This window comes from Tinamus guttatus, unplaced genomic scaffold (assembly GCF_059628265.1).
Source record: "Tinamus guttatus ecotype Peru unplaced genomic scaffold, ASM5962826v1 Tinamus_guttatus_pri_ptg000019l, whole genome shotgun sequence".
NCBI lineage: Eukaryota > Metazoa > Chordata > Aves > Tinamiformes > Tinamidae > Tinamus > Tinamus guttatus.
Window position 1 is genome coordinate 974,720 of NW_028288553.1, and position 23,595 is coordinate 998,314.

A 23,595-nucleotide genomic window follows, 5' to 3' on the forward strand; every position below is an offset into this window, starting at 1 on the left:
ATCAATCATTATGTGTGTCCAAAGACAGGTGAGTGAAATGCAGTGAGACTTGTTCTGTAGCATTGCTCTGTCAACTTAATAGCATTATCAAAGCCTGTTTCTATCTTTTCATCAGACTCTGGGGAAAAGAAAACTATATGGTATTTGGTTACAGGATGGTGAAACTCTGTTGCTCCCCTGTCAGATTTCCAGACTGTAATTTTCTTTCATTAGTACATGGTGAAATTTAGTCTTTTTTCATAGAGGTCTGTGATCCTATAAGAAAGATACAGGATTAAACTGGGTATTTTGTGACCTCACATGTAAAGTGTAAAATGCAAGCTCAAACACTTAGCCCCTGGAGAAGTGCCATGGCCTCCTGGATTTGCCTTGGACTTCAGCACAGACCGAGCGTTAATACTTCCGCCAGTGGGGAGGTCTGAAGAGAGGATTGCCAATTGGAAAAGGTTTGTGGTAGCTTTTTTTTTTCTTTTTTCCTCCTCCCAATTGTGGCAAAACCCAGACCTGTGTAAGGTAAGAGAAGCTGTGAAACAGGAAAGAAAAGATTTCCTTTTGTTGGCACTTCACTTGTTTTCCCTTGTCCTATGTTGTATGTGTGTTTTAAGAAGGTAGGAGTGAAGGGAGGAAGAATACTGACGAGTTCAACGTGTAGCTCCTATTAAGTCTAAAAGTTGATTGTCTTTCCAAAGTTTAGATAGAATTACTTTCCTTTGGACACTTAACATGCAAGCCATGTGAGCGTATGCAGAGATGATCTAGAGTGGGACCTGTGCAGTGTGGGCTGGAAGGCTCTAACATAAATAAGACGCCTTCTCCTCACAGCAGGAACTGAATATGTATGGCTTAAGAACAACGGTCGGCTTCGTATTTAGGGAGCAGAGGCACCAGAAGAGAAGCCATCTGCTGTTCCCTTGCACCATACTGTCTGTGGGTTGGTCCAGTAAAGTGAAAATCTGGAAGGTGTCAACATCCCCTATGCTCCAGCAAAAAGCTTTAAAGTTTCCAATTCTCCCAAGTTAGGAGTTTAGTAACAAGAAGAAGCTTGACATCTTCTAGTGCCAACATATTGGCACTCGAAATCGTGCTAATTCAGATCTGAGTAGGTGGGGAGACATCCCTTATTAAGTTCCATTAGTATGGTATGCTTAACTGCATTTATATATAGACATAGTAATGAGATTTTTTTAAAAAATCTTTTTTTCTTTCCTTCTTCACTAATGGCCTTGTAGTTGGAAAAAAGGTCTTTAGTTCTAACCTTAGTCATTGTTACACTTAGAGATTTGGATGAAGCCTGGAGGTTTTTTTCTCCTCTTTTTACTTTGGAAAGCTGTTTTTAGGATTATCTTGATTATTGTTTTAAAAAAACTTCGTACCCTTATTAGCTTACATGGGGCAAATACAACCCAGATGTGTTTTGCAGTACCAGACAATGAGAAAAATGCTCCAAAAAGATCCACATAGCATGTGTTTCCAATAAGTGTAATTATTGTATTATCAAAGTGCAAAAGAATATGAACTTGACTTGACTTTTTTCTTTAAGCAAGGCTTTTAGCAAGAAAAGACTGATAGTTTTTTCCCGTGTTTAGCATGACCCCAGAACATCAAAACAATGGTCTTTAGGGAAGAGTCTTGAGTAAAACAAGGGCTTTTAGTGTAATAGATAATAATAAAGCTTTTGTCTGTGGAAATGATTGATTGCTGTATGTTGGTAGCTGTGACTACAAAATACTCCATGCTCTAGCACACCAAAAGAGCCATAGGTACCAGGTAAGTTAAAATGGAGGGACCAATTGACTCACTGTCCAAGCACATCTAGTGCGGAAACACAGGAAAGCAGATTGAACAGGTTTTATTCAGAAATGGTGAGCTCTAAGGAATGGATAAAGTAGCTAATATTTGCTGTTTAAATCCAAGTATTAATGGAATCTTCTTTTGCCTCTGTCTGGATCTGTGCTTTAATCATCAGGGTTCATTATTGTCTTTATCCCTCTTCCTTCTCCCTCCGCTCCTGCAGTACCGTTGGTTTCTTGATAGCAGAACCTCTTCCTCAGCACATCCTTGCACGCCTTCCCCGCTGGGGGAAGCTCTGTGCCCAGTGCTCCGGCGAGCAGGGGAGGCGTTCGTCAGGAACCTGAAGCCAGCGTGGATGGTGGAGGCCGACGCGCTCTGCACCGATGAAGCCTTCCTATCTTTTCTGTGTTTTGTGTGTTTCCTTTTCAAAGCTTGAATGAACCAAACTTGTACTTTTCTCTGTGCTCCTTGACTTTGGAGGAGTAAGTATTCTTTGCGTCAACTTAGTCTTGTTGCTTTGCAGCTTTGTTAGGAAAACACCAGGTTTACATTGAAATTTCTACATCAAGAATCTAAAAATAGTTTGTGTGGAGCAAAATGGAACAAAAAAATGGAACTAGCTGCACTAACAAATAGGATGGAAAGCCTCAGAGCTGATATCATTATCTGCAAGCTTTGGTGATCGCTTGCACCTAATACCTGAACTTGTTGGTTTTGCTCTTGCTCACATAAGGAGCAGTGACCTTGGCGTAGTTACAGTGCAGGACATGTCTGTGGTTGAACTAAGCGTCTGAGATACTTGCCAGTCCGTTCTGTTCTTTCATAGCACAAAGGGCACTTCGCTTTTCCATCCTGCCTATTTTCAGATGAATAACCGTATTCAACGTGTAACTGTTGCCAGTGGTATATCCAGAATATTCTACACGTCATCGCGTGTAACATGGCAGTAATGAGGAAATTGCTCATTGAAGTCACTGATAGTTTTTTCCTCCACTTTAGCATAGGAGCTAAGGATTTGTGTATTTAGGCACATCTCTTAGCATGTACCTAGCTGAAATGACAGCTGTCAAACTTGCAATGTCCTTAAAAGCTCTGCCTGTGCCAGGCGCTCCAGTTTGGTGCATGGTGGCTCAGGTATCTGCAATATTTGCAGATCATGCACATGCTACAGCAAACCAGAAATTACTTTGGGATCCTTTGGTGTTGTAGCGAAAGCCTCCCAAGACTACTGAGTGTTCAAGGAAATATTATAAAGCTGACACTTGCCTGTAACGCAAGACCATTTTTCCAATATCTGTACGATTGCTGCATCGTTGCAGTTCATTATGTGCTTCTGTTAGCAGCGAAGGCTAAAATCCCACCTCATTTTATGCTATAACTGGGTAAATTTCCCAATAGGAAAGTGGGAGACGGGATTCTTATGTTTTTGTTGCTTCTATATTAACGTGTCTTGAGAATAGAAGGGAAAGGAAGAATTCACACACTCTGGGGAGGACATTTGTCCTGGTCAGCCTTAACCACCCACCTTCACCATAACATCGACAGAGACAGTTGGGAGTCACTGCTAAGTGATTCCATCCAATGCATCCATACATGGATGACTAGAAATGCTTTGTTGTTTTCCATAGGTCCAGTCTGTGGTTGGTGCATATGGAGAGAGATTTGGACGTGCTGTTAATATTAGTGTGCTCTAAGAAATCGTAACCAAACACTTCCTGAAGAAGCTCCCGGTTGTCTTTGATTTTATTCTGCATTGTGAATCATCATTGTTTCTCATCACAGGTAGATTATAAGGTAGATTACATCTCATCAAGAAGGAACATCAGATAATTGGAAAAGCACTTAGAGTTTTAGGAGGAAAAAAGACTTTTTAACTTTTAAAAAAGCTATTTGAATTTGAGTTAGGTGAATTTTTAACCTTGTCTGGCTGTTTGTGACTTGTTGAGAGATGTTTTGGAGTACGGTTGGAGTTTGCATAAAAGTAAAAGCTTTTTCTCCTATCTAACTACACAGTGAATTTTGCTAGTTTTTGCTTCTTTTATGTCTCACAAAGCCAAGTTCATATTACAGGATAGAGATGGTTTTGTGTTTGCAACACAGAATAAAACACAAATCAAAACCGGAATCATAAAATCATAGAATCACAGAATGCTTAGGGTTGGAAGGGATCTCTAGAGATCATCTAGTCCAACCCCCCTGCATACACAGGGTCACCTAGAGCATGTGGCACAGGACTACGTCCAAGCGGGTTTGGAAGATCTCCAGAGAAGGAGACTCCACAACCTCTCTGGGCAGCCTGTTCCAGTGCTCTGGCACCCTCACTGTTAAGAAATTTTTCCTTCAGTTCCTGTGGAACTTTTGGTGCTTCAGTTTCCGGCCATTACGTCTAGTCCTATCAGTGGCCACCACTGAAAAGAGGCCAGCACCATCCTCCTCATTGCCTCCCTTGAGGTACTTATAGACACTAATTAGATCCCCTCTCAGCCTTCTCTTCTCCAGGCTGAACAGGCCCAGCTCCCTCAGCCTCTCCTCATAGGGCAGATGTTCCAGGCCCCTGATCATCCTTGTGGCCCTGCGCTGGACTCTCTCCAGCAGCTCCACATCCCTCTTGTACTGTGGAGCCCAGAACTGGACACAATACTCCAGATGCGGCCTCACCAGGGCTGAGTAGAGGGGCAGGATCACCTCCCTCGACTTGCTGGAAATGCTCTTCTTAATGCACCCCAGGATCCCATTGGCCTTCTTGGCCACGAGGGCACACTGCTGCCTCATGGTCAACTTGTTGTCCACCATGACACCCAGGTCTTTCTCCGCAGAGCTGCTCTCCAGAAGGACGGTCCCCAGCCTGTACTGGAATAACTGAGCATTTTATTTTTAAATGAGAACCTAAATTCTCAAGAGTGCTGCATTCTCTGGGTGACTATAGTTTGTCTATGGCAACTTGTTTCTGTTTCTTGGAGTGGTCTCCTATCAAGTCTTTAGTAGTGGCTAATTCTGAGGGTTGCTGGATTTTTTTCTAGCATTTGTTTCTGATAAGCATTTTTTTCTCTCTTTCATAGTGAATTTTCAGAATTGAAATGATTTTGGTGAGCTGAAGCAAGAAAGATGGAGAAAACAAATAGTATTTTCTCCACCTTAAAAATAAATTTTGAAAAAGCAATAAGAAAAAGGTTGCGATTTGCACGTGGGCTGGTGACTCAGACAGATACAAATCAGGAGGATATTCTCAGCGGCTCTGGCTAGCCAACTGTGCTACCCCATCCGGCCCTGTGCGGGTCGAGCCGAGCGGGTGTTGGGTGGTTGCAGTGCCCACGGGCTGGGCATTGTGCAGCATCCAAAGGCAGGCTGCGCCCGGAGGAGGCCAGCTACCCCGGGCAGCAGGACCGACCCTCACCTGGGACATCCTGCAGAATAGGTGCAGGCTCGTTTATGCCGGGGGATACCCCAGGCTCATATTCTCAGATATAACCCTCGAAACTGTAGATTTCCCTTCCTTCCTTCCTTCCTGCCTTCCTGCCTTCCTCCTTCCCTCCCTCCCTCCCTTCCTCCCTCCCTCTTTTCCTTCCTTCCCTTCCTTCGTTCCTTCCCTCCCTCCCTTCCTCCCTCCCTGGTCTATATGCAATGGTCGTGGTCCCAAGTAGAATCTATATGTGTGTTTCAATCTTTGGGGTGGTTAAATCTTGGGATGATGCTGACTTCCTTCAGGGAGTGAGCATGGGGAGAGTGTTAAGAGATCAAAAGGGTACAGGAAGGTGTTTGAGTTTCCATATGAGTGGAAGAAGCAGACTGGAATCAAAAGCATCATTTAATAGAGGTTAAAAAACGCATCTCTCAATGACTGCAGAAGGACTATAACATTTTAATCCATGTTTCCACATATGGGATGATATTGGTGAACAGGGGCTGTTACTGTTCCTGAAGCTGCTGAGTTATCTAAAGTGCTTCTCTTTAGAAACCAAATATTTAAATGTATTTGGCTGCAATAGGAGTGGGTATCCATCTGAAATACTAGGAGGTCTTCAAAGGGCTATAGCAGGGACTGTTCGGAGGCACCAAAGTCATAAATAAACTCTAGTGTCATCAGTGAACACAATCGAAAAGACAATCCTTGTTATCCCGCGTTTGGCACTATGAATCACTGTTTGCAAATCCTCATTTGCTTAGTAGGGTAATGAATAATCTCCAATTTTCTCAGAGCAATTAGCTTTACCAACTATTATCGCAAAGGGTATACTGAAATGCATTTTAACTCTTTTAAGATCTCTGTGTGCCCATTCATTGCAGAAAGAAAGCTAACAAGAGGTTATGAATCTTCGATAGTAAATCTGGATTTCAGAAAGTGGACCAGATTCCCTGTGGAAATCTTTCTACAGGTATAATTGCCTGTTAGTATTTGCAGATTTTATGTACAGCAGATTTTGTATGGAGATATAAGACTAGAAAATCATGGCATTCCTTATCTGAAACCTTTTAGCTGTTATCGTTGTTTTCCCGAAGCTAGAGAAATTGCCGTGCATCTGAACAGCTGATATGAGTGAGTCATCATCCTTGCCTAATAAGTATACTGCATGTAAGAAAAGCAACCCTAAGTCTATTAATTTCACTATTTATAAACTCTAGTGCTGTTCTTAGCATATACTGAGGAAAACTGGGACTCATTAAAGAGTTTGCAAACAATATGACCGTCAAAGCAGAAAAAACACCAAAAGCAAAGCAAGCATATGTGGTTTTTCTCCATCCTATTAATTATGATGATCCTAGCTGGAACATAGCAGCTGAATTTGGTGAACAAAACTACATATTTTTGTGGGGTTGAGAAAAGCTCATATTATCAGTTCAATATTTGAGGAATGTCCGGCAGGCAGAATAAATTACCTGGGTTGGAATTTGGTCAGGACAGGTCTATACTCAGACCCATGATTAAAACAAACAACGAACATTGTGGGTTTTTTGCAATCCTTCTGAGTAGTTTGTCCTCATACGTCACTGAAGAAAATGCTTTGCATTTACAAATAGTTATCCTCACTTTTTTTTTCTGATTTAGATTAAGTGAAAGGAAAGCAAGGCACAGCTGCCATAACTGAGATGGGGTTTCAGAATTTCATGTCTTTCAGGCTTGTTTCCTCTTTGCTGGAGCACAGATTTTCATCTTCTAACTGATCAGTGCAGTGATTGATTTCTTAAGGACTGATCCCAAAATGCGTTTGGTGATTGAGGAGCTGGTATCTCCAGGGAACCTTTATGACGGGGCAGTGGGGACTCAGCTTTCTTCTGACCCTCCCTGATGTGGGATGGCTTGGCTGTCTCGGGAGGCTTTCTCCATCCTTGCTGCCCAAGGCCACTCCTGCTTATTAGCAGGAAGCACTTCCTTTTGCCCAGTTCAATCTACCTATAGTACATCTTAGGCTCAGTTCCATCCTTTTGCGTGGTTCCCTGCCTTGTCTGTTGTTACTTTCGGTGCTGTCCCATTTTTCCGCCTCATGCTTTGGGCTCATTAGCCCCTTTTCCTGCCAACTTCTACATACGGTTCTCCACTTACCTTGCTGCACCTAGCCATACAGCCAAGGACCACAACTGTGACGAATGGAGACGGTTTAGAGAACGGAAGGAAAGGAAACGTGAGATGTATATTGGAGTGGGTGATAGCAAATTTGTCTTGTTTGCTAGAAGCATCTCTGAATTTTATCAGCAGAAGGCAGGAGTGGTGCAAGTGGTTGGTGGGTTTCATTTGCAACGTCAAAATCTGGGGTCATGCGTAATTCGTGTTTTTGATGGTGTTTCGGGTAAACTTCTGAAGTTAGTTTAGACAGTCTACACAAATATTGCTCTTCAAAAATCAAGGTATTGTAAGCAATTTTTAATTTTAGCATTTTATGCACATTACAAGACTCATATGAAGAGCAGGAAGACTTAAGATTTGCTGTCAGTCTAAATTCAGTCTCTCTAATGCCCATGTTATGTGTAGCTTATCTTTATTAATGTTTACCATTGGCCTAGAACAAAGTCTATTTTTTGCTCATCAGCTCTCATGAAGCAATGGAATTATTTTTTTGTGTTCCCTCCTTTCTCTTTCCCATAACATGTGACACAAATTGCAGATGTGAACCTGAATAATAAAGAATTGCTTCACTGATTGCTAAGCATGCATTATGGTGCTTTTAAACTCATTTCAGGTCACCGTACTGCAAATTAGTTTGATTGCAAGCAGTTAAGCTGTCATATACAAAGCCTTCATCTTCCAAGGGTCTCAGTTTCGTATCATTAAAAAAGGGTGTTATAGCTTTGAATGCATTTATTGTATGTTTGATATTTTGGAGGAGAGGTAGTGCTGGGTCCCTCAGAGGGGATTTACAATCATTTCAGCCAGAAAAAAAAAAGGGGGATTTGCAGTCCCTGTGCAGTGAGTGCTGCATCGATAGGCCCTGTTTGCAGATTTTAACCCTGTGATTAAAAGTTGCTGACCGCATTTTGCACAAAACAAGAGCCAACTTTGGTCCTTGGGCTTACGATATGAGCTCTATGAGATGTTTCTGCAACCCAAGTAGGTAGAGCAGCCCTGGGCTGCTGCTGGTGTGAATTATCCTCTGGTTGGGGTGGGTTTTTACTCAAGAAAATAGAAAATGACAATTTCCTCCTTGTGCCTTTTTTTTTTTCTGATGTTGTTGTTCAAAGACTGCAAAATTTCTGCATTTTCTTACTTGAGAATTGGATTTGTTGAACAGTTTGCCCTGGTGCAGAAATAGGGGATGATGACAAAGCGCATTTGAGCGAAAGGGCCCAAAGGACAAGGGGCAGTGCCGCTCGCCAGGTGGTCCTGGGCGGTGGGCGCCCGCGCCGGCACCAGGGCTGCAGGGGCTGCGGCAGGACGGGCGCCTGCAGGGACAGAGCTCACATGTCCTGTCACCGGGCTAAGGACTGAGAGGGGCGAGGAAAGCGGAAAGCTCCAGGAGGGCGGGTGTGTATGGATGGATTAATGATACAGAGAACAGCAGGTGAGGACGTGTTGGTGAGGCGGGCATCAACAGTGCTTTAGTTTTGCCATTTTCTGCAGAAATATTCTCTGCCTCTCACTTTCCTGTGTTTTGGAAGAATACATTGGTCAATTTAGGCCACATCATATTATTACATTTTTGTAATTAAAATATGCTTGTTTTAATTACAAATTACAATATGCTTTTTTCCCCCTCTGCTTAACCTGAAAAGCAGTCCGAATTGGATTTTTGAAAAGAAATCCAAATAGGGAGGAGAAGGAGGGAAAACCTTCTCCTGCTCCTGTGAAGTGAATCCCTGTGGGTGCCCCCTGTCCAGCTATTCCTCTGTGAGCCATTAGCTGCCGACGAGGGCTCCCACATTCCCCTCTTGCTTCGCTTGGGGAGGACAGGACGGCTGCACCTGGAGCGGGGAGCACATGTCCTGATTGCAAGAATTAAAGCTGAATTTCACAGCAAAAGAGTCCAATCCTTTCTCAGCCTTTTATGTCAGAACTCAAAATTGCTGTCTGATAAAATGTAGGACACCAGATTGAATTACTTCATTGAACCACTGCTGTCCCCTGTTAATGGTAATTGCACGGATACAGCGGTCTTTCTTGGCAACATCTCAGATATTTACCTCCCACTGTTTTTCAATTCAAACCTTTGATGAAAATATTCCCAGTACTTCTTTAAAGCAGACACCCAACTGTCTTTCTTGACAAAGGCAAGGTCTTTAAATCAGATCCTGACAATTTGTGACACAGCAGTCTAGCTAAATCACCTTTTACCTATGTCACCGTGTCATTTCCTGAAGAAACGTGTCCGTCAGGGAAGGTTACTGGGGCCTTGGTGCTCCGGGAGCCTGTGTGCGGCGGTGGGAGCTGCGGGCGCGTGGGCTTGTTTTGGTGGAGGGAATTAGAGGAAGGCTCGCAGAGATACCATGCGTGCCACAATGCTCCTTACGAATATTTGGAGGTACTTTGTCCTTAAGGGAAAAAAAAAAAATCATTAGGTTATTGCTGTTTTCAGACTATGAAGAAGGGAAGGGTTTCTGAGGCTTTTCCTTTGGCAATGGTGAATCTGAAAAGGGGGGAAAAATCAGGGCAAATGTTTTCTTCTTTACTGTTCCTGAGGGCTAATGTGCATTGAGCTGACGGAGCTTGTTCACCCCGGGTCATCTCCTCTCGCTCGGGGTTCGAGCTCTCCCTCCCGTGTCCGCCGCTCCACCGCACAGCTGCGGTTGTTTGCAGACACCTCGTACGGCAGCAAGCCCCATGCGGCCGGATCGGCGCGGCCATCGTCGCTGCATGTCTGGTGTCGTCTTTGCTAGAAGACGCAACTGTTGGCTTGGGAGCTGGAGGGACCTCCAGCAGATCCCTTTGCATTGCCGGGGTTGCGTTTGGCAGGAGCTCAAGGCTGGCGTATACTAGCAGTAGAGTTGCCCATAGTACGTTGGCCTCACTCTAAAATACTAGTAAAACTGAAATTCCCCTTTTCTTTTGAATGAAGAAGTAGTAATCCATATGAGCAGTTAGGAGAAGTTAGTGCCTTTGTGCAGTACATTGGGCTGGTAGGTTTCTAGGTATTAATGTAGTGAAACGTCTTAGTAGTATTGGATAATAGCTTTACCTAAGTAGATACAAAGAGATTGTCCTTGTCTAAAGGCGTAGTAGACACCAGCTAAAACAAAAGACCGAACTAATGGCCTTAGCAAAATACATATGCTAATATTTGCTGAGGAGGAGGTGTCTGTCAGGGATAGTGATGAGAGATGAGCTTGGAGGATAGATTGGCTTTTCTTCTGTGTGGAATTTTTTTCTTCATGCGTGTTCCAAAGTGGTTCAGACAGCGAGTTCCCATTTGTGGCATGCGATGGCACCGTGCCTGTTGAAAACACAGGAAACTTTGCAAACCTTGCAAATGTAAGTGCTTCCACCAGTGCAGGAGCATGATGGAGTTTCAAGGAATCGTTTTTGAAGGAAGACGGAAGGTTTTTTTTTTTACTGTCCAGTTGAAAGAAATAATAGAGGAAGAGAAACCCAGGATGTTGAGGTTTTTGAAGCCCCTTAAAAACCTGCCTTAGACGAGCTACTTGTGGAGTTTCCTCTCCCCTCTGCTGCAGTGCAAATACTGATGCGCAGAGCAGGAGAAGGGAGGAGAGAGCTGCTCCTCTTCCCCGGCACCACTCTTAGCATTTTTTTTTTCATGTGGCTTCTGAAGATGGAAATCACTAAGTTCAGACAAACAGATTAATACATTGCTGCGCTTATGATGGTATCCAGATGCCACTTTCTTTCCTTTCATGAAATATGGCATTAAACGCAGTAACCGAAGCACCGCTGTGCTTTGCACAGCAGTGGCAGTAGCCCAGATACTTCCCAACGTTGCAGCCCACATTTCCGCACGCACGCGCGGAGGCCGGAGAACTGGCATCACCAGTGTGGAGAGAGGAGGGTGCAATGCGATGTGTTACGGGGCTCTTGGATGGCTTTGATGCTAGAGACACCGCTTACACCTGCTGCTAACCCTGTGCTTTTTTCCCTTCTTTCTGCCTCCCCTTAACGCCTGGCTCCCGGGGTCTGTTTCCACCTTGGAGTGGCAGCTGTGTCAGGACGCAATGGGTTTTAACAGCAGGGAACGGAAGCAAAAGCCAACCCTGAAGCAGGCGCTGGCCAACCCACCCAGGCACCTTCTGAAAGCCCCATGTCTGCTACTGCCTGCCTAGAGCTGCCAGCTCGGAAGAGGCGGTCGCAGGGCTCGGATGCTGCTAAACCCCCCGGCGACTTGTTTGCTGCCTTCCCCACCGAACACCAACTGTGAGAAGGCCAAGAACTGCCGCGGTGCCAACAAGAGCTAAATTACTTGCAGCTGCTGAATGCCACCTGCTCCCCCGAACTTCAGCCAAAGCACTTTCCTCCCTGGAGTGCCCTGAAGTGGGGAATCCAAAAGCTGTTCAGAGCAGGGCCGGATTGAGCGGGGATGGGAGAGGGGAAGTTGTGGATCCTGCTCGAGAGCCAAGCCCGTGACGTGGGAGGTCTCTGGGCCCGTCCGTCCCGTCCCTCCCCAAGCTCCCTCCAATCGCTCTTGTGCGTGCTTGCAGAACGTTGCTTATGAATATTCATCCAGAGCTCTCTCCCTGCATAAGCCTTCCTTTCCCCGTCCAAGCTGATGAAAAATTAATGATATAAAGAGGAAAAAACAGTCCTGCAAATAATGGCTAGAGCAGAGTGTGTCCCTTGAAGGCCCTCAGAGCTGTTCCTGCAGTGGCACCTGATGACACTCTCTTTTCTTCTGCGGTAGAAGCACTTCTCAACCCCTATGAGATGAAACACCAGCTCATGCTCCTTCCTTAGTATTCCCACTCTGCTGCTTAATAGCCTTCATCGCCCCTCTTAGAGCACTTATTTACCCAGTGCTCCCCATACTTTGCAGATTATTTTGCCTATTTGGTTTCCCCGATCATTCTGTTTACTTAAATTACCTGCGCAATAAGACCCGGCAGGTTCACGAGGAATTAACAGCCAGAGGCCAGAGTTTTTCTAGGTTTTCTTCTAGGCTGCTTCCCAGGTTCAAGGGACTGTTTCCTCATTGAATCAGAAGGCATTGCATTTAATAGGAAAACCATCAGTGTGCAAGTGCCTATTTTAAGGGAAAGATTTTAGAAAGGGAAGACCTGTTGAGTTGTCCAGGTAACAGTTTTATCAAGGTCATGGCTGTCTCTGCACGGGGTGCTCAGTGGGATGACTTGTGTGGCATTTGCTTTGGTATCCCTTGGAGTCAAAGCCTGTGTTTATCAGTTTTCTTGGTCCTGCAGTCATCAGCCATTTCCTCTTACTTTGATTTTTGCATTCAAGGTTCCAGTGTTTCTTTTTCTGCCTGCTTTACTTTCACTGTTTGTTTTTTTTATAAACCTGCTATGTTTTTTTTCATTCATTTTGCAGCCTTCTGCCCAATCATACAGTCCTTTTCTTGGCTGTCTGCAGTCCAGATGCTTTGAGTAGTTATAATTAAGTCCTCCTTAATATTTTTTGAAAGCGTTGCTTTGGCTGTATACCTGAAGGGAAGTTTGAAGGGACTCCAGTTCTGCCACGATGTGTTTAAGAAGATAAAGAAGACTTTAAGCGGCACACAGGATAGCTGCATATTCATGCTGTTGGTGACTCAAGCAATGGCGTGTATAAATGCAACGTATGAACTTAATAGTGTGATTTGTTTGCCCTTGGTAGCTCTGGTTCTGAAAGCTTCTCCAGGTTCTCTCTGGGGTCCTTCGTGCGCGGTGTCCTCCACCAATATGAAGGATGGATACGTATGCGACCAATTAAACCAAAGGGTTTCTTTGAGAAGTGAAAATCTCCAGAATTTCCACCGGCACCCCATTCTGTTCTTCCACCTCTCCCTCATTCCACATTGCCAGGAAATTCATTCCTTCTGCTCCAGGACGGAGCTAATCGCTTCCTTTCTGCACGTAGCCCAGGGGAGGCAACGCGCAGGAATGTGAAATGCTCCTTGCCTTTCAGAGCGGGATTGTGCTGCCCAGCAGTGCTTGGAAAGGGAGTGCAGGAAAAATATGTTGCAACCGCTAGCTGGAGGTCAGTGCCTCCAAACGGCCGCTTGCTGCTTTTCCCCTCGCAAAGCAGCTTCCCTGGCGCGGGAGGGCTGAGTCCCGCTGGCCTCGCTGTGTTCCTGCTCTCTGCGCTGCTCCGGCTCTCAGTGGGGAGGCACTTTGTCCTTCTTTCCCTTTTCAATTTTCCTATCAGCTGACTGTGTTAATATAGCAAGAAAGCAGTAAAATATTTCATCTATTGGCTGCTGCATCTAAAATAGATTAAATTATTGTTTATTTAACTTTTTGCTGCTGACTTACAAAATTACTCCTAGTCTGGTTTGGATATATAACTTTTTTTTATTAATTTATTGCTATGCTCTGTTTTGATTGCTTTTTTGCAGTGGTATCAAATTGTATGTTATTTTAATATTTTTCTCCGGGATGCTCCCTTGATTTATTTTATGTTGGATATTTATATCACCAAGAGGGATACTAGTTAGAAATTGAGTTTCTTAATAAATCTCTATTTTTAAAGCCTATCCTTCTCTGAATCAAGGTGACTTGATTTAATTTTAGTTAGACACACGTCATGTTTCACGAAGCTTTTACATATATGCTGGGATATTTTCCTGCATCATGAAGCACACAGATGCTGGAGCTGAGAGTATAACGAAACACGAGGGGTTTGGGAATGAAGCACAAAACACATTGGTTTAAATTGCTCTACAGGACTAGAATGACTTCTGTTTCGGTGGTGTAGAAGGATGGCAGCAAGGGCCTAGAGAGCTTCCTCCATTCCTTTCTTAATATTTATTAATGGTGTTTGCCCCTAAACCTCCTAGCAGAAGGTAGCTCCAAGTAACGAAGTCATCTCAGACAGGAGAAGCTGTTCTGCTGTCGCTGGCTGCGCTGGCTGCAGGTGTCACTCTTGTGGTGATGGGGCTCACTGTGGTGATGTTGTGGTGATGGTGGCGGCGGGCAGGGCTCGGAGCAGAAGCCGCCCAGGTGGAGGACCTGGTGTCGGGCTGATTCCGCTCGCTTCCCTGGAACGGTGCCAGGTGTTTCCCTCCCATTTTCTGAGTAGTGGACACAGTTAGTGGAGGTGGGAATATTTAGGTCCTTTTAGGAAGGGCCTATGGACCTTGTAGGAATGCAAGTCCTTGGCTCCTTGACGTATTTCACAGCATATTTTTCTGTCTGTCTTGTTAGGGAAGTTCTTTCTCCTTTTTTTTTCTGTTTTGTGGTAGCAGTTTGCACACAGCAAACCCGATGTCCTCATGTGCTCTTACGCTTGTTCCTTAGCTAGGCCTGTCACAGCTGACCTTTCTTTACTGATCCACATAACTGTAGTCCTCCTCAAGAAGTAGTGTTTTTTTACTGGTCCTATTTGTCAGGTGCTAATTTTTGAAATCGGTGCCTGCCCCACGTTGGCTGCTCTATCAGCTGGCGCTAAAGCGGAGCAATCGCAGAGCTGTCTCTGGGGTTTTGGGGCTTCATTTTGTTTTCCCCTCATCCATGGGATTGGGCCAGGCTGGAGGAGCTCCCACTTCTGCCGCGCGCTTGCGAAGCCGGCAGCCGCAGCAGCCGTCTGCAAAGGGAGCATCTGTCCCGACCACCGTCTCAGGACTGTTGTGTTTTCATATTGATGAATTGAGCATTTGTGCAGCTTATATATAAGCATTCTATTTTTATGGCTTTTCTTTTGCTTTGTTCACTTTTTATTTCCTTTGGGGAAAAGGAAAAACACTTCCGTGTAGATGTTTTTCCCCCCGAACCACCTAGTCATAATGCTTTCCACTGGTGGAAGGCCCTTGTTGCTTAGTGATAAAAGCGGCATGTCTCACATCAGTTTAGATTTCACCCTCCTCTCTTGACGGTCTCATCTCAACAAAGCATGGGTTCAAGTTTAAACATACGCTCAGGTCCCTTTGTGGAGGCGCATGCGGAAGCGCTCCCGCATCGCTGGGGTCGCTGGGGCTTAAGTGCGTGCTGCCCTTTGGCACGAGCTCCACGCGCCCCCGAGTGCCACAGGGCTTGGTGCAAGTGCCTGGGAAGCTGCAGTGGCCCTTGAGCAGATCAGTCTTTTATCTCTCTGCAGAAAAGGCTGCCATGAGGTGTAGCAAGCGCAGTCCACGCCATGCAGCTGGTGCGTGGGGTGGCTGGTGTCCTGCACGCACCGCCCTGCTGCTGCAGGTGCGGGGTTTGCGCAGGGCCGAGTCCGCTCCGCGTGCCACAGGGAGCGGTGTTCGTGGGGCAGCATCCACATTGCCACATGCAGCAGTTCTGCCTAAAGCAATGGCGCTGGGGCTTCAATATTTTGTTCCCTGCCTGACCCTGGAGCTTCTCTGGTGCCACCGCTGTTCATCTGGGATGCTGAGCGTTCCTTGTCCCGTGTTCCAGTGAGCAGCTCCAAGCGCCTGTGTCTGGATGTCTATGTTCCTGGTATGTCTGTTTACGGGTGTAATTTTCTTTCAGATGTTCAACGGTGGCTCAGCAGCTGGGGCCCCGATGTTTGGAAAATCTTTGTGAACTAATTAGGCTCTCCTCAGAGTACAGCTCATCCAGCCAGCCTGAATAAACAAATGTCACCGTTTGTATTAGGAAATCTCTACAAATGAGTGATCCCTGTCATGGGGTAGCATTAATCTTTTTAGTATAGATTTCCAATAGTTAACCATCTGGCTCCATGCAGTTCTCCAGAAAACGTTCACTACTGGGGCCAATGGAAAGAAGAAGGTGGGATTAATAACCTGAGTACATCAGATGAAGCATTAATCTTCAGGATTGGCCATTTGTTTTTATCAAAAGAACTCCCTAAAGATAATATTTCACAGCATGTGGTCCTTGCATAGACTTCTTTAAAAATGAGAAAATGCTTCTCTATCTATCTGCCATGATCTACAGCTTGCAGTTTTAATGTGGATGATAAAGCCTGGGAGAACACTACGTTCTCTCCTGATTTATTCTGCATTTACAGTGCAGTCCTGTTTGGCAGAAATGCCTGGTGCTTTGTAATACTTGTTGGCAAAATAACCCCTTTACCTGAAAATCTGAAATTGCTCAATGAAACATTAATTACTGGTTAACATTCAGACCAGATTCATCCATCTGATGGATGAATTCAGGTGACTGAGTGGTAAAGGTAAGTCCAACCAGTTGGGCGAGGGTGAATGGTTTCAGTGCAGCTCAGCATTTAGGCGCCTGCTTGGCTTTAATCACCAGTTGCTACGCAGGTTCCCTCGGCCGTAAGTACTTTGCTGGAATCCAGCCGCATGGCTTAGGTCCCTTCTGAGGTCCCAGGCTTGCAAAAAAAATGAGCTGAAGAGGTTGCGGCCCCTGGCTGCCCGTCCTGCCCTTGTGGAGGAGATCACCTCCCCTGCAAGACACAGGAGCGAGTAGCTTCTAAAGCGTATTAAGTAGAGCTCAAATTGGTGACAGAGCGCTCCAAGCCTCCAACGTCAGCGCTCTGGGAGCTGCTCCGGGAGCCATTCGGGTGTCACTGCTTGAGAGAGATGACAACTGCTGTCAGGAGAGTGGGGCAGAGAGCTCAGGGATGGCAGCTGCGGCGGCGCTCTCGCTCCGATCTCTCCCCACGTGCGGATGGGAGCTCTTGGCCCTCTCTTGGCAGCCTGTGCAAGAAGTGGTTCAGCCTGCAGCCTCCTGGGAGAGGGGCCGCGTGTCCATGTGTTGGGCTGCAGCGTATTGGCAACAGCCCCAGAGCAGAACTAGTAATTTTCCTAATCTGCATGTGCCACCCATACACTCGAGTAACGTACAGCGCTCTCTGCATAAACCATGATTATACCTTCGCACCCGATCATGTCTCTTGCAATATTTCCAAATAAATAGTGGGTTTCTTACTGATTCTTCCTGATAGAGAGTGATTTGTAATAATCTTGTCATGCCAGACTCATAATAATACTAAATGAAGACATTTGTTGAAGGAAGTGATTGTAAATTACATGCAAATTCAGGCCTTGCTGGAATTAATCAATACTGAAACACAACTTTTGCATTGCTGATATAATACTGCTGAATCTAATCCCATGGATTTTACATTTCCATGCATGTTAAGCATTTATTTTGATTTAGAACTTTCTTCCCCTGGAAAATGCTGGGTTGGAGTATTTGCACAGTGTTGCAAGATCTGAACTTTGATATGCAAGCCTGGTAACTTATGTGCATAATTAACTGATCAAGCTATTGCGTAGATTGGTTTATATTCTCACCTGGTCGTGAATTTACGCCGATCAGCAGAGACCCATCTCATTTCTTGGTGAAGAGACCAAAGTGAGTTGGCAGCTGGTTTTGTCGCAACCACCTAAATAATTTCCGTTGTATGTGGTCCTGCCCGTTACTTTCCCTGAACAGTTACAGAGCTTGGCTTGGTGCTGTTGGACAGGCATTAATTGTATCCTCAGCAGCTATTCGCTCTTTCCTTCTTCTGAGGGAGTGCTTAAAATACAGGAAAATGAACAGAACGCGGGTGGGTAACAAATCAGCTCTGCACCACTTTGTACGTGGGTTTACTCCACAAGATACATTTCATGAAGGATATAAGTAAGTCTTTGCATAGTCAGGCTCTGTAAAAAAAAAAAAAAAAAGTATTATTTGAGAGCATACATGATGCACTTTATTCCTTCTGTGGCAATAACTGGTTGGGAAGCATCTCCTGGTGATTGTAATATGTATTTATTTTCCTCGCAGGAGCGCTGTGCCGTCTAACTGAGACGGGAGGGCCACTGTTCCACCCAGAGAACAGGCAATGTTACGCAGGCCCTGTTGGCAGTGGATGGGATCAAAATAGCCTCTTAGATGGTTGTTGGTTTTTTTTTTTTTTTTTTTTTAAGATTCGGTAGAATGAAGTAACATGAAGAAACATGAAGTAGAGAGTGCAAAACCCCCTTCAAGATTTTTGTGTTGGTAGGCGTTTCAATACGGTGTATTTATTTGACTTGGCAGCATCAGTACTGCATATTAAATAACATAGTTTTAGTGATATTTTCCTATGAATTTCCATTAAAAATAGAGAAGAGCTTCTGTATCTTCTGATCAGTTTTAATATACTCCGTATAATCTTTCCATTAGTATCATCTAGCTCTTTTTTTAATTGAACATGGAAACTACCGTTGATTATTTTTGATAACCACTAACACATTCTGCCAGCGATTTCTTTCCATTCATTATAATTATACAAGAAAATTAATTGTACTTGATTTTATTTTAAAATATTAGGCATCAGCAATACAAAGCTGGCACATTTGGGAATTTCCCCTGCTAGATTATTTATGTCACAGACAAATATTTTTATGTAAGCACATGATTCAGGCTGAGCGCGAAGCATGTCGAGTGCTGCAGCCGCTCGCGTGCAGGTGTCTGGTGGGTCTGGGGAGAGGACCATGGCTGCGCTGTGCCGTGGCGCTGAGCTCTAATCCTTGAAATATGGAAGAGCTTTCGTGCTTCAGGCCCTTCTGGCTCTTTCTTTCAGGTGTGATTTAAGATATACTGAAGCCAATGCAAATTCTTTGTTGGACCTCAGTATTTGTAATTCTCAGTGACTTGAAGTTAATAGACCTGATCGTTCATCTTCTGTGAGGCACACAGTTTGTAGTTTATATGTATGTGCGTGAACGGGTGGGCATGCACACGCCTGCATAAAATTTCCCATGCTGTCATAGACCCTTGTAGATGGAGTTCCTCGTCTTTGAATCCAATTTATGTCAGAGCTGCCAGCCTGATGTAAAATGGGCAGCAGTGGAACTAGCTGACGTGTTTTTCTCTGTTCAATTATCTTCAGCAAGCACAGTTCAATGGTCAACCCATTTAGCGATGCAGGGCAGTGCTGCTGTTGGCAACTTGCAGCACCCGCATTGCTGGTTGTGTTGACTGTGGCTGAGGAGCGGGTAGAGGGACTGATGAAAAAGTGACCGAGTTCAGTAGACTCTTGGTTCAAAACCTAAACACCCCTCTTAAATGCTAGATGGTTCAGCCAGGAAGTTTTACCAGCTTGCTTGTGTGTGTCTCGCTATGTCACTTTTCTGTTAATTGCCTGAGAGAAGCAATATTTTCAAGAGAAAAAAATACAGTCTGATTTTCTGTTTATTTAGTGCAGATACCAGGGTGGTATCTCTCTCTCTTGAAATCAGTGCAGTTGCACCAGAATGAAACTGGTGTTAATGGAGTGCAGAAATTGATGTTAATGGAGTGGAGAAATCTGAGACCTTCTTTATATGAGACTCAATTGACTCTAATTTTGATGATACCCCTTGCCCTGGAATTAGTAAACACTGAAGTAGATAGAACTGCACTAGAGTGAAAGTAGTGTAATGGCATGGAGAAGACACCCCATATTACTCAAAGCAACTGCTACTACAGATTAATTCAAGCTTGAATTTCTTAAGTGGAAATTATTCTTTAATCAATCCGTTTAACTGGAATGGTTTCAGAAATGCAGCCAGTGTTTCCGTCTCCGTTCAGATGTTGTTTAACCCAACTTGTTTTGCCTTGAGAGGATATTCTCCACTGCTCTTGCTCAGCATGCCTTTGTAGTAACATATGGAAGTAAATTTGGCACTGTGGTGAGCACAGGGAAACCAGAGCTGGTAAGGTGTAATGTGTCTTCCGAAATGTTACATGCAATCGCAGCAGTTCGTTTAAAATAAAGCAGAACACTTGCATTAGAGATTAGTGAGTTTCAAAACACACATTAACGCCAGTGAAGGCAGTTTGCTTTCCTAGGCCTTCAGTGCTTTGTATGCAGATGTTTGCAGCTGTACATTTGTCTGTGATACCCGTAAAACGTTAGACTCTCTGAGCAAGTTCTTATTTTTCACTGTCTCCCTGTCACTAGTATAGAGCCATGCTGCTGCACAAGGTCAAAGTCATGCAGTATACATAAATAACAGTGAAATCTACTGGCTTTAGGAGAGGCTATAAGTCATGAGCAATATATTTTTGTTTTCTCCATCACTTCTATCATGTATTTCCAGGAAAAAAAAATGGCTCTAAAGCAGAACAGCATCTAGAGCATCTTGTCAGAGGAGCGTGCTGATTTATTAGTGCGTACAACATTCTGTGCCTCCAGCTGCCACCCTAAGAGACGGGGCTTATGTCAAAACTTCTGCCTATATTGCTAATCCCTGTCTGCTTTATTGGTCTTTTTATGCTGTTGATAAATAGTCAAATTAGAGCAACCCATGAGCCGCACTAGGGCAGATTTGGCTGGTCTTGAGACAGCTGGAGTCTGGGGGCTGGAGTCGCCTTTCACACGCGCCCCTTCCTGCTTGTCTTGTAGTATTTTTACCAGACCTGGGCTCGTGCCTTGCAGAGTGGTTATTTCTGCTCCGACATCCTCTTTGGACTCTGAATTTATGGTCGGTTTATTCCTGTCTTTCCGAAAAGTACACCCAAAAGGTGCTGGGATTGCAATCAGTGTGCTGCATAATATCCTTGCTGTTGGCTTGCGCTGTAGCATTCAGCATCAAAGCTTCCTTCGTGTAAGGACAGGCTCCAAAATGGTCTGAGATTAAACTCTTCCTAGTCGCAGAGCAGTGTGAACTGCTGCTCTGAAAACGCAGGGTGGGGTGAGGGATGCATGGGGACCGTCTTGCTGTTGAGGTACAAATCTCCTGGCCATACAGGCTCCCTATGCTTGTTGACCAGTAACTGTAGATTAAATATCACATGAATGTCTCGGGATACCATATTGAGCAAAACTTGAGAAGAAAGCTATGATCTATGATTGGGCTCTTATTTTCGAATACAAAAAAAAAAAAGTGCTTCTGCCTAAGGAATTGCTTCTGCCGAGTCCTGGAGCACCTGCTGACCACATCACCCGGTTTCTCCTGGTGCCCGAAGTAGGAGTCTTTGGAGTAGAAGTTACATGAAACATCAGGGACGCTGCAATTATGACCAGCCACCCCAAGCCTGCAGTGAAGCCTGAAGGTAATGAAAATACTGAGCCACTGGCTTATATGTATGTATGTATATATATATATTTATCACATTCAGTAGGTGCAGTAGGTGCTATGAGCACTCAATAAGTAAACTTGTGACAGACGTGGACAGCAGTTTCATGTGAAGGACATCGTCCCTCTTGCAAAGGCTGCGCATGTGGCTGTCTCTGTAGTTTATTTGTTTCACTGTGGGCTTTCAGGAGCCTTTGCAACTCCTGTGTGGGGCAACCTTCATGCTAAAGCTGCCCGGCACATCCAACCGTGCCGCGTAGCGGCTCGTGGGGTCCACATCCGCCTCCCCCTTCATTTGGTAGCATATTTTCAGCCCCTGAGAAATGTGAACAATTATACAGGTGTAGTCGCCACCTAAAGTAAGAAAGATTGAATTTGCTATTTGTAGCAGTATAAAAGCAAATACAGAATTCAATAATATGTATTTTCATTATCCTAATGGAAGATTTCAGTGTGTTAAATGAGTTCAGGTGTCCTTGGTAAAATTGGGGTCAGTCATGTGAAATGGAGACAAAACCTGTTTCATCATCTCGTGGCTATTATACTACAAGGGTTTCATTGTAGAGTGCAACAAGTAATTGCAGCCACGTTTCTGATGCTATTGACTGCTTTATCTAATGGAAATTATTTCTTTCTTGATCATTTAAAATGAACCTTTTACTGTTGTCATGTAAAGTTTCTTGAAAAATACATTACAGTGCCACTGTTAACAAAAGAGTGGAAAAAGGAGGGGAAAAAAAGTGTGCTTTGTAATGCATTTTATCCAAGGATCTAAAGGTGCTTAAGAAACAAAATTCACAATTAAACATGTTGTATGCAGAAGGCAAGTGGAGGAAGTGATTAGTATAAAGCAGAGAAGCTGTTATTCACTTGAAGCCTCATTCAAAACTGCAGAGGTCAATAATAAAACATTCATTGATTTAGCTGGGCATTGGCTTTAGTGATGCTGTCTCCGTGCCTGCTTAAATTGGTGGCCTTTTTGGTGGTTCTTCAGTTGTAGGATGGGGATGGACTCCTCCATCCAAGGGACTCAGGACCATGGTTGCCCTTGGCCAAAGTCTTTAAGGGACAGACAGGACTGACTCTGTGCTGAAGATCCACCAAACAGAGAGTCCTGGCTGGGGCCTGGGTTGCGAGTTGCCCCTGGTTTTTGCAGTTTAGGATGAGCTTCCTCCCTACCTGTTTGCACGTTTAGGAGGTACCATCGAACTCTTGGCTGCGGCTGTTTGCCTGGAGGTGCGTGTGTGCCCCTGTGTGCTCCAATTCCCTGCAGATCCAGTGTTCAAGTGCAGCAGTTGGCGATCTCTCAGGCTGTCTCTGCCAGGCCTTTCCTTTATGGTAAATACAGCATTTCTCCCCTTTCTCAATTGGATACATTAAAATAATAATAATAAAAAACCCTAAAAATACTACCTTCAGTCCCAAAACATCCAAAGTTGAGACTGAAATCCTGCACCCGTATGTTGTTCCTCTGTAGATGTAGAGGAGCTGTTGATCCATGTGAGGTTTTTCCAGGTTTGCACCCTGCAGAGCAAAGCGGAGCTTCCCGCAGAGGAAGACCCAAACCATATGGCAGTACCCATTTTGTTCAGAGCAAGTTTTAAATCATTTCCACCAATTGATCGACTGTGTTGTAGATTTTTATGGGTCAGTGTGGATTAAAAAAAAAAAAAAAAAGGGAAGAAGAAGAAGGAGAATAAAATAAAACATCTGTTTGTGCAGATTTATAGGGCCAGGAAGGGGGATGCAGCCGGTGTGTGGTTGTGGATCTGACAAAGCCGCCGTGGTTGGTGCTGCTTTGGGGGAAGGCTTATGGAGCATCCCTGGCGCTGGTTGTCTCGACGGCTGCTCCAGGACCCTGGCCAGGCCCTGGGTGCCCGAGGGGCCGCTTTTGGGTTTCTCCCCAGGCAGCCGGAGGGTGGCGGGCAGGCCCAGGCTGCGGAGCGAGGTGCCGATGTGACGCTGCATGCCAGGATTTAGCGGGGTCCCTGCAGCCCCTGGCCTGCGGAGCTTCAGGGCTGTTCGGCTGCTCGGCCGCCGTGCCCCGGTGCTCCTGCTCACCTCTCATGCCGTTAATTTGCTACCAGTTGTGAATGGTCCTGGTTCCGTGGGGGCAGTGAAAATAAACCTATGGAGGTGGGTGCCACGACGTCTTTTTTGCCACTAGGCATGGATACTTTTCTTTTTTTCTTCCCTTTTTAATTTTATTTTATTTTTGTTGCTTTCAAAGGAGGCTCCCTTTTTATTATTATTATTATTATTTGCAACATGTTCAGCAGACAAAATGATTATGTTAAGGCAGAGACATCACATCACT

General features: G+C 44.8%; 1 protein-coding gene across 2 annotated transcripts in view; it reads left to right on the forward strand.

Annotated features, from left to right (window-relative positions):
* Positions 1-23,595, forward strand: part of LOC104577625 (activator of transcription and developmental regulator AUTS2) — a 615,539-nt gene that overhangs the window by 256,730 nt on the left and 335,214 nt on the right. The gene's annotated exons all lie outside the window — the stretch shown is intronic.